At 41.3% G+C, this 17,787-nt stretch overlaps 1 protein-coding gene across 2 annotated transcripts in view; it reads left to right on the top strand.

The window, feature by feature from the left end:
• The first annotated feature begins 3,790 nt into the window (after positions 1 to 3,790).
• Positions 3,791 to 17,787, top strand: part of CUNH10orf67 (chromosome unknown C10orf67 homolog) — a 118,559-nt gene continuing 104,562 nt past the window's right edge. The window contains exon 1 of one of the 2 annotated variants that reach the window (XM_032243877.1): positions 3,791 to 3,976. The gene's annotated coding sequence lies outside the window, so the exon portion shown is untranslated. The remainder of the gene's footprint in view (positions 3,977 to 17,787) is intronic. The other variant, XM_032243876.1, reaches the window with a different exon arrangement.

Here is a 17,787-nt window from a genome sequence, read left to right on the forward strand (position 1 = left end):
AACCCCCTCTTGGGCTTGTCATCTTGGTTTTCAGCTTTAGTCGAGTGACAAATGCTTATTGATGGACTTTCACAGAGTGGATTTGCTCTCTCATAGCAGCAAAATTTAAGACATTAAAATGATCTAATCTCAGGAGTTTTTCCATAAAGGATTTAGTAGCATAATATTGTCCTGCTAAGAGTTTCACTATGTCCTTTCCCAAGACTTTATTTAAGAACGTTGGTTATGGATGAAGCATGACATAAAACAAGTTTACATAACAGAGCTTCCACCACATAATCATATATTATAGCTGGTGATAAAAGAAAAATAAGCACTTCACATGTGATGACTCTGTAGAAAGAATTTAAATTACAAACCTAAACTGAAACCTCTTGGCTCTTATTAGACTATAGAACTGATACTATCCAACTGGAATATATAAATTACTATGTTTCAAGTCAGCACTTGACTCTTAATCAAATCCTCATGCTACTTAATCTGAGATGTTATCACTTTTAATAACTGGTAGGCAATATTTTTATATAAATATATATGCTATTTATACATGTGGTATGTCAGAGAAGCACTTTAAATTTTAAAATTCTGCCTGAAGTCCTATTAACAAGTAAAAACAATTTTAGATTATGAAATGTGTAATTTTTTAAACATTGAAAAATATATATATATATTTTTTTTGAGACAGAGTCTCACTCTGTCCCCCAGGCTGGAGTGCAGTGGTGCAATCTCAACTCACTGCAACCTCTTCCTCCTGGGTTTAAGTGATTCTCATGCCTCAGCCTCCCAAGTAACCTCCCAAGTAGCTGCGTGCACTACCACACACAGCTAATGTTTGTATTTTCAATAGAAACATGGTTTCACCATGTTGACGAGGCTGGTCTTTAACTCCTGACCTCAAGTGATCTGCCTGCCTCAGCCTCCCAAAGTGCTGGGGTTACAGGCGTGAGCCACCTCTTCCAGCCAAAACATTGAAATCTTTAAACAATGTTTTCCCTAGTTGTGGTTTAGGAAGAAGGAAAAGTCCTTCAAAAACCTAGTTGGTATTTCTCTTGCAGTTGCCTCATGCACGTGCTGTGTGTTTTTCTGCTTTATAGATTACTCCCAACTTTTCTTTGAGAAACATTCATTATCCAGATTTTACTTGTGTGAGAAAACAGAGGCTCTGAAATGTTAAGTTACTTGTCCAACATTCTAAACTGAGTCAAGTTTCAAAGCCTATATGTATTTAATATTTACTGCAGAGTTCGTGAGCTTTCCACTAAAAACCATCAATGAATTTAGCATGTGATGAAAGAGACCTGGATTTAATATGACAAATGCTTTGACCGCGCCAACTCCAGTTACTATAGGTGAGAATGTGATCTGAAATAAACAATTTTATAAGCCAGAACACCTGTGAGATAAAATACAGGTAACTGACAAGAAGAGAAGTATTATGTAGTTAACGGTTTCAAAAACAATCATCATCATAGTTTGGTCTGTTAGACACTGAAATCTGAAACTCCTTGATATGCTACAGCAAGGTTTCAAACAAAGATGTTTTGTTCAATGCATGTTTTTGTGGGATGGTGTAACTATGCAGGCCATATCAGTCAACAAATGCTGTACAGAGCTGACCAATGACTCATGCAATCTTCTGTGCGATCGCTCTCCTCAGTTTCAAACTATTCATTTATAATTGCACTAGCAAAATAGCCAACAGCTTGTCATATTCTTTACACTGTCTTGGCCCAGCTCTAAACAGATAGGATTTTTAATTTTAACTTGGAATTTTAATCTTATTTTAAAACATGTATATTCATTGTGGTAAAATATCACTTAGGAAAATTATTGTAGATATGTAAATTTCTTTTAAAATACCTTTTGATTATATAATTAAAATTCCCCAAAGAAAGCTGAAGTTAGATTTTGAAATTAAAAACCTCCATAGAGTAAAAGTAACTCTCTTTTTTCTTCTCTCTTCACCTCCCTCCCAAAAAACAAGTCTTCACAGATGATGATTTTGGCATTGGTTATCTTCGTGTTTAAACATTAAGAGTAGTGATAATGCTAAGAAAACAGTTTTCTTTTCCTATTCTGAGCTTGTAATATCCAACTAACTTCTTTTTCACTTATTGTTGTAAGAGAGAATAGGCCGGGCGCGGTGGCTCACACCTGTAATCCTAGCACTTTGGGAGGCCAAGGTGGGCAGATTGCCTGAGCTCAGGAGTTGGAGACCAGCCTGGGCAACGCAGTAAAACCCTGTCTATACTGTACTAAAAATAGATTTAAAAAATTAGTCAGGGTGTTGAGCAATGAGAACACATGGACACAAGGAGGGGAGCACTACACACTGGGGTCAGTTGGGGGGAAATAGGGGAGGGACAGTTGGGGGTGGGGAGCTGGGGAGAGATAGCAAGGGGAGAGATGCCAGATATAGGTGATGGGGAGGAAGGCAGCAAATCACACTGCCACGTGTGTACCTACGCAACGATCTTGCATGTTCTTCACATGTACCCCAAAACCTAAAATGCAATAAAATAAACAAATGGGGAAAAAAAAATTAACCAGGCTGGCAGCAGGTGCCTTTAGTTCCAGCTACTCGAGAGGCTGAGGCAGGAGAATTGCTTGAACCTGGAAGGCAGAGGTTGCGATGAGCCGAGATCCCAAGATGGCGCCACTGGGCGACAGAGCGAGACTCTGTCTCCAAAAAAAAAAGAAAAAAATTATTTTTCTATAAATAATATATTGAAATGCAGATGTAGTATAGACAGTTCTAAACCAATGACATTTTTAAAAGAAATTTAGCCAGTGTTTACAGAAAAACAATGGCAATGACATATTGATATTAGAAAAGGTGTCTCCTAACGGTTGACGACGGGTAATACGTAATTTAAAACAAAAGATGACAACAGTCTCACTCTCAAGTTCTCTTGTTACTGTAAAAACTCAGTAAAATTGAATTCCACACTAGACCGCATAGTTTAAGACCTAACGGTTTATATTCTGACCTTATTCAATAGGAATCTGTTTAATCTCTGCAAGGCAATACTTTGTCCGGGAACGCCTATGTTTGTGGCAGGTGGGGGTCGTTTATTAGGTCCCCTGCTCTCCTCTTACGATGGCCTTGCTCCGGGATCACTGGGCTCATTCTGTCATGAGCAGTTATTAGATGGGTTCAGTTTTTCCTCCTCCCTAAGGGGGACCTGTGGCACGCGCTGGGAGGCCATGAAAGCCAAGGCCCCCGAGCTGCGGGTCTGAGGCGCGCAGAGGAAGTGAGAAGCTCCGGAATCCAAGCCCCGGCAAACGCGCAGGTCCGCGAGGTAGGCTGAGCTCAGGGCCTGGGGAGAGGAGGAAGCGAGCGGGGTCCGGGACGTGGCGGGAGGCTGAAGGGTTATTTGCAGGGGTGCAGGCTTCCTTTGGGACCTCACAGCCGCCTCCGGGCTGTGGGCGCCTTGTGGGGAAGCATTGAGGCAGACGGGACCCTGGAAGGGAGGCGAAGTGGCTCCGGAGCGCGCCCCTCCCCCTCGCCACTTCCCAACCCCTCCTCCTGCTCGTGCTCCCTCCCCATCTCTTCCTCCACCCCCTACTCCTTCCCCCTCTTCCTTCCCTCCACACCTCCCCTCTTTCCTTTCTCTCTCCCCTTCGCCTCCCTCTCTCCCTCCGCATTCCCCACCCTGCCCTCTTCCCAACCTCCTCCCTACCCCCTCCTCCCCCTCTCCTTCCCCCTTCTCCCTCCTTCCTCCCCACCCCCCTCCACCCACCCTCGTTGCTCGGGCCCTGCCCACGGATTCCCTTGTTTCGCTGGTTCCCCGGGAGTCTCCATAGCAACGGACGCTGGGTTCCGGACTCCGACTCAGCCTAGGGCGCGGCTCTGCAGGGGGCGCGCGTCTCGAGCAGCGATGGCGAGCTGGGGCGACACGCCTGAGACCGAGGAGTGCCGGAAGATCCTCCAGGGCCTCGAGGCCGCTATTGAACAATTCCAGTTCAACCCCAGGTGACCCGCAGGAGAGGCAGCCCCCGCCGGTCCGCCCCGAGCCCTTGCGCGCCAGCCCTCGCTCCTTGCCTTTCCGGGCCCTTGGCTCCAGCCTCTGGGCTTCAGTTTTTTTGTTTTTCGAGGGAACCACTGTCCGAAAAGAGCTGCAGTTTTCACTAAGAGCACGGACTCTGGAGCCAGACTGCCCAGGTTACGAATCTTGGCCAATCTCTCACAGGGCTGTGAATTAGGCTACTGACCTCTCTGTACCTCACTTTCCTCAACGGGAAATCACCCAGTGCCTGTTTCATAGATCCTCGTGAATATTAAATGAGCTAATCTAGGGCACAGTACCCGTCTTAGTCCCCTTGGGCTGCTGTAACAAAACAGCATAGGCGGGGTGGCTTATGAGCAACAGGAATTTGTTTCTCCCAGTTCTGGAGGCTGGGAAGCCCCGTGCAGATTCCGAGTCTGATGAGGGTCCCTTCTGTACATACAGTACCTCCTGGCTGTGTCATCATATGGCGGAAGGGCAAGGGCATGTCCCACTATCCCCACACCTGCTCCCACCCTACTTTTAGAAGGGCACTTATCCCATTTATAGGGCTCCACTTTCATGACCTAATCACCTCCAGAGTCCACACCTGCTAGTATTGTCATCTTGGGGGTTAGGATTTCAAACTGAATTTTCAGGAGACACAAACACACAGACCACAGCAGAATCATGGAAGTGTCTGTTAAAGTCATTATTTGCTATTCCTTGGTCTTTGTTTATAGCCCTTCCCTTTCGTAATCCATTGCCTCTTGTGTTCTAGTTTTGTTGTTTGTTTGGATAATGTAGCGCTGATGTTCCTGGGAAAATGCAAATTTCTTTCTAAAAACCTTTTCAAATCAATAGGTAGCCAGAACTAGCTTAGTTGCTATGGGAGAACTTAGAGTTGTTTAAGGCAGGGGCCTCATGGTGTCAGGTGGGCTGGCTTAGGGGCAAGCCCCTCACACAGATGCAGCTCCAGGGTGAGAAGAAAGGACCACAGGTGTCCTAGCCCAGCAGTGGGACTGACCCAGTGAGGCAGTGCTCCTGGCCTCGGCCTCCCCAGTTTCACTGTATTCAATGGGTACGTTTCTTAAAATGGGTCAGTCTAGTGGTGGTTGTGAATGGCACCTGTTAGAGGCAGCACGTGGCAAACACCAGAGGCACACAGTGTCTACCCTGGTCTAGTGTTTGCCGATAGGAATGGTATCCGGCCCTGGACTCCTTGGCATTCCATGGTGGGGTAGCTCCCCAAAAAAATGCACCTGCTGGGCTCAAGGGCAGACTGATGGTGCCAGGTGCTCATTGACTGAACAAAAGAACCACTGATCCTATATTCATTCCTCTTCACCCAGAGTGCTAGGGTGACTGAGCCAGTGCCTGGGTGTGAATGAGAGAGGCCCAGGTGTTGACCAAAATCCTGGCATCTGAGGCCTGAGCATGCCAGGATAATGCATGGAGGAGCAGTGGTCTACAAAGCAGATGAAAGCCCTGCCTTTGCGGAGTTTGCATCCTAGTCAGGAACCAGTGATGAACTAGATAAACAAATAAACTATATAATAAGTTAGGTAGTGGTTAGTGATAAGGAAGAGATTTAGCATAGGGAGAGAGAAGAGGGGTATGGGTGTGTGTGTGGGGAGGACCAAGTAGGGAGGGAGTTGTGATTTAATTTTTTAATTTTTATTTTTAGAGTCAGGGTCTCACGCTGTCACCTGGGCTAGAGTGTAGTGGAACAGTCATTGCTCAGTGCAGCTTTGAACTCCTGGAGTCAAGCGATTCCTCCACCTCAGCCTTCTGAGTAGCTGAAACAATAGGCATATGCCAGCGTGACTGGCTTTTGTTTTTTTGTTTTAAATGCCTGTTCTTCCTGTGTTGCTCAGGCTGGTCTCAAACTCCTGAGCTCAAGCAGTCCTCCAGCCTCGGCCTCCCAAAGTGCTGGGATTACAAGAATGAGCCACCACACCTGCCCTGGACTGCAGATTTTAGATATTGTGATCAGGAAAGCCTTCACTGAGAAAATGACATTGGGGTGAAGACTTGAAGGCTTAATGTGGGAGCTCTAAGGATCTATCAGGGTACCAGGTGTTTGAGGCAGAGAGAACACTGAGTAGAAAGATGGTACCTGGATGTTCTAGGAATCGCAAGGAGGCCAGGGAGGCTGGAGCAGAGAGAGGGAGAGTAGTGGAGATGAAGTCAGAGGGAAGGGGGTCGGTGCCTGGAGTGTGTGAGGGACTTTAGACCACCATAAGGACTTCAGCTTTTACTTTGAGATGGGGTCATGAAGGGATTGGTATAGAGGAGTGATAGGATTTGATTTACCCTTCAATGGGATAACTCTGCCGCTTTGATAATAGACTAAAATGAGGACAAGGGCAGAAGCGAGGAAACAGGAGACTATTACAGTATTCTTCGTGGAAGATGACCGTGGGGCAGCGGCGGTTGGGGGTGCAGAGAGACCTTGATGAACAGGTGGAATGGAATTGCCGTTAACGCAGATGGGGAAGATAATGAGATGAACAGGTCTGAAGGGAATGTCATAAGCTTACTTTTGGTCATGCTATGTCAGCAGTGACTGTTAGGCATCCATTTAGGCTGTTAAGTAGGTAGCTGATTATATGAGTCTGAAGTTGAGAGGTTCAGCTTGGCTATATCAGTTTGGAAATGATGAGCACAAAGATGGTGTCTTAAGCTGAGAGTCTTGATGACATCAGGTAGGAAATGAGTGTAGTTAGAGAAGTTTATGAGCCATGAGGCACATCAAAGTTCTGTGTTCGTTGAAGAGGAATAAAAGGAAGCAGTATTCTTATTTAGCACTGAGAAGTATGCCGCTGTGAAAGTTTAGCACACCTAATGCTATCTTCGCTGACTGATTTATTATAAGCATTGGTAGGATGGACAATTCTAGAATTCAGTGAGAAGAGTCATTGCATTTTATTAACACATTTTCGTAGGTCTGTTTTCCAAAATAAATTAGGATGTTAATTTTGTATCTAATTTATTTTAAAAAGCATAATTATATTCCCAAAACTCTGTTTTATGCATAACAACCAACTTATTATTCAGAAATAGAATTGCTGAGACTATAAATAAAGACTGTGTAGGAACCACTTAGCTAATTTGTTGTGATGTGGATTTCCATTCTAAGCATCGGAGTTGTTAACAAAATTAGAGACGTTTGGAATTTGAAGGGACATCAAATAATACATCTTCCTCTTTCACTTAGATTCTGAATGAGCTGGATCTTTTTGAATCAGTCACATAAAAAGTTAGAACTGGTGAAACAGTAGAGTCACGGGCTTGTCCTCATCAGGGATTTAGAAGAAGAATCTGCCACTTCCGGCTTATGATTTTAGATGAGTTATTTACTTTCATTGAACCTCAGTTTTCACATCTTCAAAACAAAACAAAACAAAATTCGCATCTCTCTTCTAAGATCATTGGAAGGATTATGGGATGGGAGAATGCAGATTTAATATATGTATCTTGAGTGCATGGGACAAGTTAGGCACTCAATAGCTGTGTACTAATAATATTCTTAGACACTCTGGAGGAGGTAGCTATAGAATGATTGGATCTGATTTTATTTACTGATTTATTTTTGTTTATTTATTTATTTTGAAAAGGAGTCTCACTCTGTCAGCCAGGCTGGAGTGCAATGGTGCTATCTCAGCTCACTGCAACCTCCATCTCCTCGGTTCAAGCAATTCTCCTCCTGAGTAGCTGGGATTACAGGTGCATGCCACATGCCCAGTTAATTTTTTTTTTTTTTTTTTTTTTTTTGTATTTTTAGTAGAAACAGGATTTCATTGTGTTAGCCAGGATGGTCTCGATCTTCTGACCTCATGATCTGCCCATGTCAGCCTCCCAAAGTGCTAGGATTACAGGCATGAGCCACCATGCCTGGCTTTATTTTATTATAATTTTTTTAAGACAGAGTCTCCCCCTCTTTCGCCCAGGCTGGAGTGCAGTGGCACGGTCACAGCCACGGCTCACTGCAACCTCTAACTCCTGGGCTCAAGGGATCCTCACTTCAGCCTCTTAACTAGCTGGGGTCACAGGTGTGTGTTACCATGCCCAGCTAATAATATGTATTTTGTATTTTTGTAGAGACGGGGTTTCACCATGCTGCCCAGGCTGGTCTCAAACTCCTAAGCTCAAGCAGTCTGCCTGCCTCAGCTTCCCAAAGTGCAGGTGTTAGCCACTGTAACCAGCCTGGACCTGATTTTAAAATATCATATAGTATTATTGTAATATTATGGCACCAGAAGGAATAACTTAAAACATAATTTCAATTTCTAAATCATATCCTGAAAAAAACATGTATTGATAAAAACTATTCACACTCCATAGGCCTACCACCCACAATAAGTCTTTTGCTTAAAATGAGAAGGAACAAAAGAACATACGTGTTCATGCTTAATGAAAAATGTTGCTGAATAGTAAAAAGGAGCTGCTTAGCACTGGGTAGGGTAAAGGATTGCATTTCTAGCCTTGAAAGATGAATATTGAGGCCTGTTAAATGTGCAGCAGTGTAGACTATACAGAAACAGAGTTAGTTCCTGTGGCTATTTATATTTACTATATTGATGTAGCACTCAGTGTCCAGACAGAAGGCAGAAACTTCAACAGTAATTTGAACAGGGACTATTTTCTGTTCTTTATTAAATATTAAGAAGGATTTTTAACTAGAAAGAGGCAGTAAGGTGGTAAAAGAAGACTCTAAGCAACACAGTGATAGCAAATGCGAAAAGCAGCTATGACCTCTGGGTCTGAGGAAGAGGAAACAGGGCAGGAACAAAGGAATTAGAAGACCCACCCTCAAAGGCTGAGATTCGGACAAGACCTCTTCGGAGACAGCGTGGTGGCAGAGAAACTTGCCAGAGGGTGTGACAACTGCTGGTCTGCAGGGATGGCTTGCCCAGTGGCTGAGAAACTTGCTGAAAGGTACAGACAGGTCAAATTTCTTTACCTGGTTGTGAGATCCAAATCTTCATTCTTGGAAGTCCTGAGTTCCTAAAAGTTTTGCTTTCTTTTTTGGGGGCAGGGGAGTGCTGCATTTTTTCCATTTATCTTTACTACTGGGCACAGAAACCCTAAGAGGCGCCCCAAGGAATCCTCTGGGTTCCAAACAGAGTTCTCCTTGACTCCGTTGTGCACCAGCAACCCAATTGCCCCTCAGTATTCAGAATTGATCACTTACCCAGCAGAGTGACCCCCTTTTCTGCCTTTGTTTCAGCACCGTAAGGACCACAAAGTGACTGGTCATCAGTGTCATCTAATTCAATAGAATTTCTGTCACGTTTTCTGGTGGAAACATTCTTCCCTTGGGAACTAAGACTTCCAAATCAGCAGATCCTAAAGTTGTAGAAACAGGAAGCTATAATTTTGGTATAAGAATGAGAGGCACCTCTTGATTCTTGGGCATATGGCTGTAGGAGAGATGGCACCATATACTGTTTAAAAGCATATGCTGCATCCTGTGACACAGAACAACATTCTTTCATGGAATTGCTTCTTCTGAATGTTGCTGGCTGTTCAGGTGTGTGCCACTATGCCCAGATAATTTCATTGTTGTTTTTTTTGTAGAGACAGGGTCTTACTATGTTGCCCAGGCTTAAACTCCTAGGCTCAAGTGATCTGCCCACCTCGGCCTCCCAACGTGCTGGGACAAGAATCACTGTGCCTGGCCTTAAATGAATCTTCAGTAAGTTATTTGACCTTTCTATTAGGTCAGCCACTTCTGGGTGATGGGTTATATAATAAGATCACTGAATTCCATGGACATGAGTCCATTGTTGCCTGTCCTTTGCTGTGAAATGAAGTTCTTGATGGGAGCTGATGCTGTGAGAATACTGTGAACTTATAGAACAGAAGGTGTTCTGTAAGTTCATGCCTAGTGGTTCTGGCCGGTACAGTCGAGTCAGGGAATGCAAATCCACATCCAAAAGAAATGTGTATTCCAGTGAGGATGCTGGACGAGATTCAGTGCTACGAACCTGTCGCTAGGTGGCTGGCAGTTCCCCCTGGTTCATGCTGCCATATTGGGACCTATCTCTGCTGTTGACTAGTTAGGCACTCAGCACCTGTGGTATCCAAGCCAGCCTTGGTAAGGGGAAAACCACATTGTTTAACTTGATCCCTGACACCATGGCCGTTTTGTTCAAGGGTCATTGCCTAATTATTTAACTGCTTTCTCTGCAGTGGATTCCCTTGGGTGAGCATTCAGATGCCACATAAACACGTTTACTGTCTGTGCCCATTTTCAAAGGCTCATCCACAGAACTCTTCCCAGACACTCTTGACACCCATCTGTCAATCTGTTCCTTCCAAGTTCCTGAACATCCTGCTAACTCTTTAGCAGCTGCCCAACTAAGAAAGGCCATTTAATGTGAATTAAATATATTAAAAACTATCATATAAAAAACTTGGTTTTTTCCAAATACAATGAAAAAACTATGACATTTCAGAGCATAGTAGTGACAGTAGAAACCACCACTGCAGCACCAATAATGGGTAACATTTCTTGAGGACTTACTGTGTATCAAGAATTATTCAAAGTACTTCTAAGTATTAACACACTAAATTCTCACAGTAACTCTATGAAATGGGGACTATTATTTTCTTTAAGAGGAAACTAAGGCACAGAAAGGTTTAGCAATTTATCTCATGTCACAAAGCGAGAGTATCAGTGAGGATATTTTCAGCTACAGTTGACAGAAACTGCCAACAATTGGTGCACTTATTCTGTGGCATTACTGGAAGATTCGAGGTGTGACAGGTTTCAGAACTGGTTGAGTCAATGGCTGAGCAAAGTCATCAGTCAAATTTATTTCCATCTTTGTTTTTCAGACAGAGTCTTTCTGTGTCACCAAGGCTGGAGTGCAGTGGTGTGATCTCAGCTCACGGCAGCCTCTGCCCCTTGGGTTCTAGTGATTCTCATGTCTCAGCCTCCCGACTAGCTGGGATTATAGGCATGTGTCACCATACCCAGCTAATTTTTGTATTTTTAATCGACACGGGATTTTACCATATTGGCCAGGCTGATCTCAAACTTCTGACTTCAAGTGCTCTTCCTGCCTCAGCCTCCCAAAGTGCTGGGATTATAGGCATGAGTCACCATGGCCAAACTATTTCTATCTTTTTTGACATCTATGCCCTGGCCGGCCCCTCTTGTGGTCACCGAGTGATTGTGCTAGTTCTTGGCATTACTTCCACCCTTGGCAAAGTCCAGAGTCAAGGAAGAAGCCTCTCCTCTGGCACCCCCTTTATAGGAGTGTAGAAAGCTTTCTTATTAGCCTCCAGCTGATCCCTCCTAAAGTCTCCCTCTTCAGACCTGAGTTCTACACCCATCCCTGGACATCGACTGCCAAGGAGAGTGGGATAACTCATGGGCTTAGCCTAGCTTGGAGTTACACTTGGCACTGGGGATATGGTCAACTTCATCTGAGTTCTGTGGGGAAAAATTTGAGGCTCGGCCTGCATGCAAGAAGAGGGGAGTTGCCATGGGCTGCCCCACATTGGTGTCTGCTCTTGTCGGCAGAAGAGGCAGGATAGAAACAGACATTCTGCCTTTGGCACTACACTGAGAAGTCTGATAATTCTACTTGGGCTTTTGTGGTTCTCTTATTTAGCTGGCATTTTAGAAACAGTTGTGGTAAGTTTAATCAAATTGACAGAGTGCATCAGAAAATTGCCTTTTTAATACTGGTTGAGATGCCTGTCATTAGAAATCTGTATTAGTTGACAAACACTTGCTCCTGGCCTATTCAGATTTTTTAGGAATAGTGTTTGAAAATCAAATAAAGGAGGCTGGTGTGATCATCTTAAAAGAAGCAATTCTCAAACATTTTGATTTCAAGACCTCTCTGTATTCTGAAAAATTATCAGCGCTCTCAGAGAGCTTTAGTTTATGTTGGTTCTGTCTATTGATAGTTGCCAGATTGGAAATTTAAAAGGAGAAAATTAAAATATATTTAAATTGATTCATTTAAAATAAGGATAAACCAGGTGTGTGTTGATATAAATACCATGTTTCATTTATTTTGTTTTTTTTCTGAGACAGGTTCTTTCTCTGTTGCCTAGGCTGGAGTGTGGTGGTACGTTCACAGCTCACTGCAGCCTCAACCTTCTGGCTCAAACAATCCTCCTGCCTCAGCCTCTTGAGTAGCTGGAAATAGACTACTTTAAAGAAAAACTAACTGTGTTGTTTTGAAACAAAATCTTTCATGGGAAGAGTGTCACTGTGTTACATTTTTGCAAAGCTTTCCCATGCCTGGCTAAATGGAAGAGAGCTCAATTCTCATAGCTGCTTCTGTGTAATCTATAGCCTCTGGAAAACTCCACTGAATATTTGTGAGCAAATGACAGTAAAAAAGACAAATAAAATCTTAATATTATTATAAAATTAGATTGATCTCATTGATATGCTAAAAGAATATCCCAGAACCCCAGGGGTCCTCAAACCATACTTTGAGAACCACTGTCTTAAAGGGTTTCTGCTAAATAGGCCCATAAATAATCTAGAATTATTTCCAGCAGTAGCACAGGCAATAACAGTACAGAAGATATTAAAAGCAGGTATATAAATTGATCATGTCTTAGAAAAGTGGAAATCAGATGAGTATCAGTAGAGCAATATGCCCCAGTCCAGGGAATTGGAGAATCTCATTATCCTCCTTAGCTCCAGAGCTAATTCAGAGTTTTCCTCACCTCACTAACCTCTTAGAATGCTTAAAATATGATATGATTTACGCAAAAAAAGAGTACACACTAACATCTATTTCTGAGAAAATACCTATGACATAAAACACATTTAATTTCTTTTGTTTTCAGACTTAATATTTCAGATGATTTAAAGATTGGCTTTTTCAACACAGACCATGCTTCTCAAACCGATTCCAGTGAAATATTGTCAATAAAAGAGTTGAGTTCATCTACACAAAAGTTAGAGCAGGTAAATCTGAATTTAATTTGAAACTTCTGAGATAATTTTTGGCATTAATTGCCTTCCTGTTTCTTTCATAGACAGAAGGAAATTAAGATTTTTAAAATATTAGCATCATTGAGCAACAGCTGAATAATAGCTGTGCTTTAAAAATTATTAATATGGGCTACTACTTATATTTATGTCATGCTTACATATGTTAATTTGTTTAGTAAAGTATTTTGATACTTTGGAATTCTTTTGAAATCTGTGAACATTTTCTATTTATGATACTTTAAAAATTATCAAACATTTTTACATATAGATAAATGTAGAGAATGATATAATGAATAGCTGTGTAACCCATTATCCAACTTTGTCAAATGTTAACATTTTGTTATATTTTGATTTTTTTTTTTTTTTTTTTGAGACAGTGTCTTACTCTGTCACCTAGGGTGGAGTGCAGAGGTGTGGTCATAGCTCACTGAAGCTTCCACCTCCAGGGCTCAGGTGATCCTCCCACTTCAGCCTCACGAGTATCTGGGACTACAGATGCACCCAGCTAATTGTTTTGTATTTTTTGTAGAGGTGGGATTTTGCCACGTTTTTCAGGCTGGTCTTGAACTCCTGGGCTCAAGCAATCCACCCACCTCAGCCTCCCAAAGTACTGGGATCACAAGCATGAGCCATCTTGCCTGGCTGGATCTTTTTTTATTGTAAAGAAATATAGTATTGCCTGTATATTGGAGATCAAGAGTTATTATTAAAAACCCTAATCAATAAAGCTGTCATATGAGATAGCATCCCACTATAAATACTCTTGTCTACCTTGATTTTATTTTGACATTTGGAAGTTGTTCCATATTGACACATAAAAGAGTTTTCTTATTTATTTCACAAGTATATTACATCACAAAATATACATCATATATTTAGCTTTCCATATTGATGGACATTTTGGTCATTTCTAATATTTTACTGTGATGAATAATCCTGCACAGCACATACTCATATGCCAGTAAATCTGTGATGTAAATTCTTAAAAGTGGAATTTCTGAGTCAGAGGATGTATGCATTAGTCGTTTTGAAGGATATTGCCAAATTGCCCTGCATAGAGATTGTACCAATTTACACTCCTGCTAGTAACTTTTGAGGATGTCTCTTTCCTACATATTTGCCAATTTATTGTCTCCTTTTATACTTTCAGAAGCATTTTATAATTTTATTATTTTGTAACTAAGTGTGTCCAAATGACCATGTTCTGGTCAGATGGAAAAGGTTTGTGGCAGCTCTGGGGAACCTTCTTTGAGACAGTTCACATGCACCCTCTGTCACTTCTCTCACTCCTCCTTCCCTCCCTGCCCCTTCCCTCTCTCCCTCCCTCTCCTTCCCTCCCTCCCTCCCTCCCTTCCTTCCTGTTTCCTTCCTTTCCCTACTTCTTTGGCTAGAGCATGGGTTCTACCATTTGGACCATGAAGTTGAAATAGTTTTCAGAAGAGTCATAAGATGGAAGAATCTTAGATCATTTTATCCATTGATTGCCTAGGTAGCTTTCTAGGGAGATAAATTAACTTAATTTCTCATTTATGCTTCTGTTATTTAGATTTTTTTTTTTTTTTTGAGGCAGGGTCTCACTCTGTCACCTAGGCTGGAGTGTAGTGACGGTATCATAGGTGGCAACAGCCTCGACTTCCTGGGCTTGAGTGATCCTCCTATCTCAGCCTACTTAGTAACTGGGACTACAGGTGTATACCACCACAGCTGGCTAATTTTTTTTTTTTCTTTTGTAGAGACAGGGTCTTAATATGTTGCCCAGGCTGGTCCCAAACCCCTGGCCTTGAGTGATCCTGCTGCCTTGGCCTCCCAAAGTGTTGGCAATATAGGCTATTCCCAACCACACCTGGCTACTTGGATTTTTTGTTACAGCTGAACCAAAATCTGATTCAAATTTTAAATCAGCTTAAGGATGTCATCTATTTCTAATTAATAAAGGCCTTTTTTAAAATTATGAATGACTGGTTTTGAATACTTTTCATGGACTTATTGAGATGATCGTGCAGTCATATGGCTTTTCTCCTTTATCTGATGATGTGGTAAAATTTGGTTTTTGAATAGTAAACCATCCTTAACTTCCTGAAATAAATCCAACTGGATCATAATATTTCTTTTTGCATTTCTGCATTATTCGCTACTATTTTATTGAGGATTTGTTTTCATCTATTTTAAGTGAGATTGCCCTGTAATTTTTTTTTTTCTTTTCTTTTCTTTTTTTTTTTTTTTTTTTTTAAGACAGGGTTTTGCTCTGTTGCCCAGGCTGAAGTACAGTGAAAATCATAACTCACTGTGACCTTGAACTCCTGGACACAAGCAATTTTTCCACTGCAGCCTCCTGACTAGCCAGGATTACAGGAGTGCACCGCCTTGCCCAGCTAATTTTTAAAGTTTTGGTAGAGATAGGGTCTTGCTATGTTGTCCAGGCTATATCCTGTAATACTCTTTTCTTATACTGCTGTTGTTCAATCTTAGTACCAAGGTCACAGTATCCTCATAAGATAAGAAATGTTTCCTAGTCTATTCTCTGGAATAGTTCACATAAGATTGGGAATATCTGTTTCTTCAATATTTGTTAAAACTTACATGTAAAACTATGCTTATTTTTATTACTATTTTTATTTTGTTATGTATGTATTACTGTTGTCTTAAATATTCTGGGTCAGTTTTGATGTTATGTTTTGCTACAAAAGTATTTTTGTTAAATCTTCAAATTATTGGTATAGTGTTTATTGCATTCTCTTATTTTTAAGTATTTCTCATATCTGTAGTTATATTCCTTTTAAATGTTGAATATTGTCTACATATCTCCTTTCTTTTTTCTTAGTGACTCTTGGCAGAGTTGTCTATTTTATTAGTTTTTTTTCAGACACCCAATTTTAGGGTGTATTAAACCTATTGTATCTTTATTTTCTAGTTCATAAATTTATTATATTTATTATTTAATTCCTTCTCCTTTCTTTGTGTTTACTCTGTTTTTCATTTTTTGTTGTTTTGTTTTGTTTTTTTATGCGACAAGGTCCACTCTCTTGCCCAGGCTGGGGTGTAGTGGCAGAGTCATGGCTCACTGCATCCTTGGCTTGCTGGTCTCGAGTGATCCTCCTGCCTCAGCCGCCTAAGTAACTGGAACTACAGGCATGTGCCACCACACCTGGCTATTTTTTAAAATTTGTTGGAGAGGTAGGGTCTCACTATGTTGCCCAGGCTGGCCTCAAACTTCTGAGCTTAAGCGATCCTCCTGCCTTGCCTCTAAAAGTGCTAGGATTATAGGTATGAGCCACTGTGCCTGACTTGTTTTTCTTTTTTTAATTTCTTGAGTTGAATATGGGTATCAATTAAGATAGCATATAGCTCTATGTTTATTAAAAAACAACTGCTTGGCTTCATAAAATATCAAGAGGTGTAGAGTTAGAGCATCCAGAGTTAGTGCAGTGGCTCTCTGATCTGTGTGATGTTCATTCATTTTGTCTTCTCACATCTCCACTATTAGTGCCTGGCTCTTGTTGCCCTAGTTCTGATACAGTAGCAAAATAGCTGCTCCCCTTCCAGCCTCCATCTGCTTTTCATACAGGAAGGAGAATATGAGAGAAGTAGGGAGGAGTGGTAGCTGTCTAAGGAAAGCAAAAACTTTCCATAGAAACCCTTGCTGTATGTTTCATTGGCTGTATCTGTGTCACATGACCCCTTGAACTATAAGGAGCTGCAGAGAAGTTATTTTAGTTATGCACGTTGCTGCCCTGGACAATGTCATGGTTCCATCAGTAAGGAAGAACCATGGTACTGAAGATTGGGCTGACAGCTACCAACGCCTATAGATCGTAGATTTTGAGGCTTTCATCTTCTCTTTTATAGGCATTTAAAACTACACAGTTTCCACTAACTACATTTTTAGTTTCCACAAACTTTGAAATACAATATTTTTATTAGTATTTAAATTTAAACACATTTTTCATTTGTTCCTTTCATTTATTCATCTGCATAATAAGAAGGTTATTAAATTTTCAAATGTGCTTTTTAGAATATTTTTATGTTGCTGATTTTTAAATTCAGTGCTTTATTGTTGGAGAACATAGTCCTTGTGAGACACATTATTTGGTAGTTTTTTTTGTTTCTGAGATGGAGTCTTGCTCTGTCACCCAAGCTGGAGTGCAGTGGTGCAATCTTGGCTCACTGCAACCTCTGCCTCCCAGGTTCAAGCAATTCTCCTGCCTCAGCCTCCCGACTAGCTGGAATTACAGGTGTGCACCACCACCCCTGACTAATTTTTGTATGTTAAGTAGAGACAGGGTTTCACCATGTTGCCCAGGCTGGTCTCAAACTCCTGACCTAGTGATACACACCCCTCGACCTCCCAAAGTGCTGGGATTACAGGCGTGAGCCACCGTGCCTGGCCAGGAAATGTAAAACAATCTGTATTTGTTAATTGTAGGATTTATATATATTTTCTACATGAAGGCTTTTGCCATATTGTCTGTTTTGGTCAATGTTAATTTCTGTATCAACATTCTTTGGGCTAGTGTTTACCTGGTAAATCTTTCTCATTTCTACACTGACATTACTTATGTGTTGTGTCTTTTATATATATATATATACGTATATATATACGTACGTATATACGTATATACGTAACGTATACGTACATATATACAGATCTGTATATATATACATATACGTTACGTATATATATACAGATCTGTATATATACACACATATATATACATATACATATATATACATTAAAAACGATATACAATTTATAGGCGATATGTATATATATACATATATATACACACATATATATACATACATACATATATATGTGTGTAT

The sequence above is a fragment of the Sapajus apella genome, unplaced genomic scaffold (genome assembly GCF_009761245.1).
Source record: "Sapajus apella isolate SASKATOON/1434 unplaced genomic scaffold, GSC_monkey_1.0 scaffold53, whole genome shotgun sequence".
Lineage (NCBI taxonomy): Eukaryota > Metazoa > Chordata > Mammalia > Primates > Cebidae > Sapajus > Sapajus apella.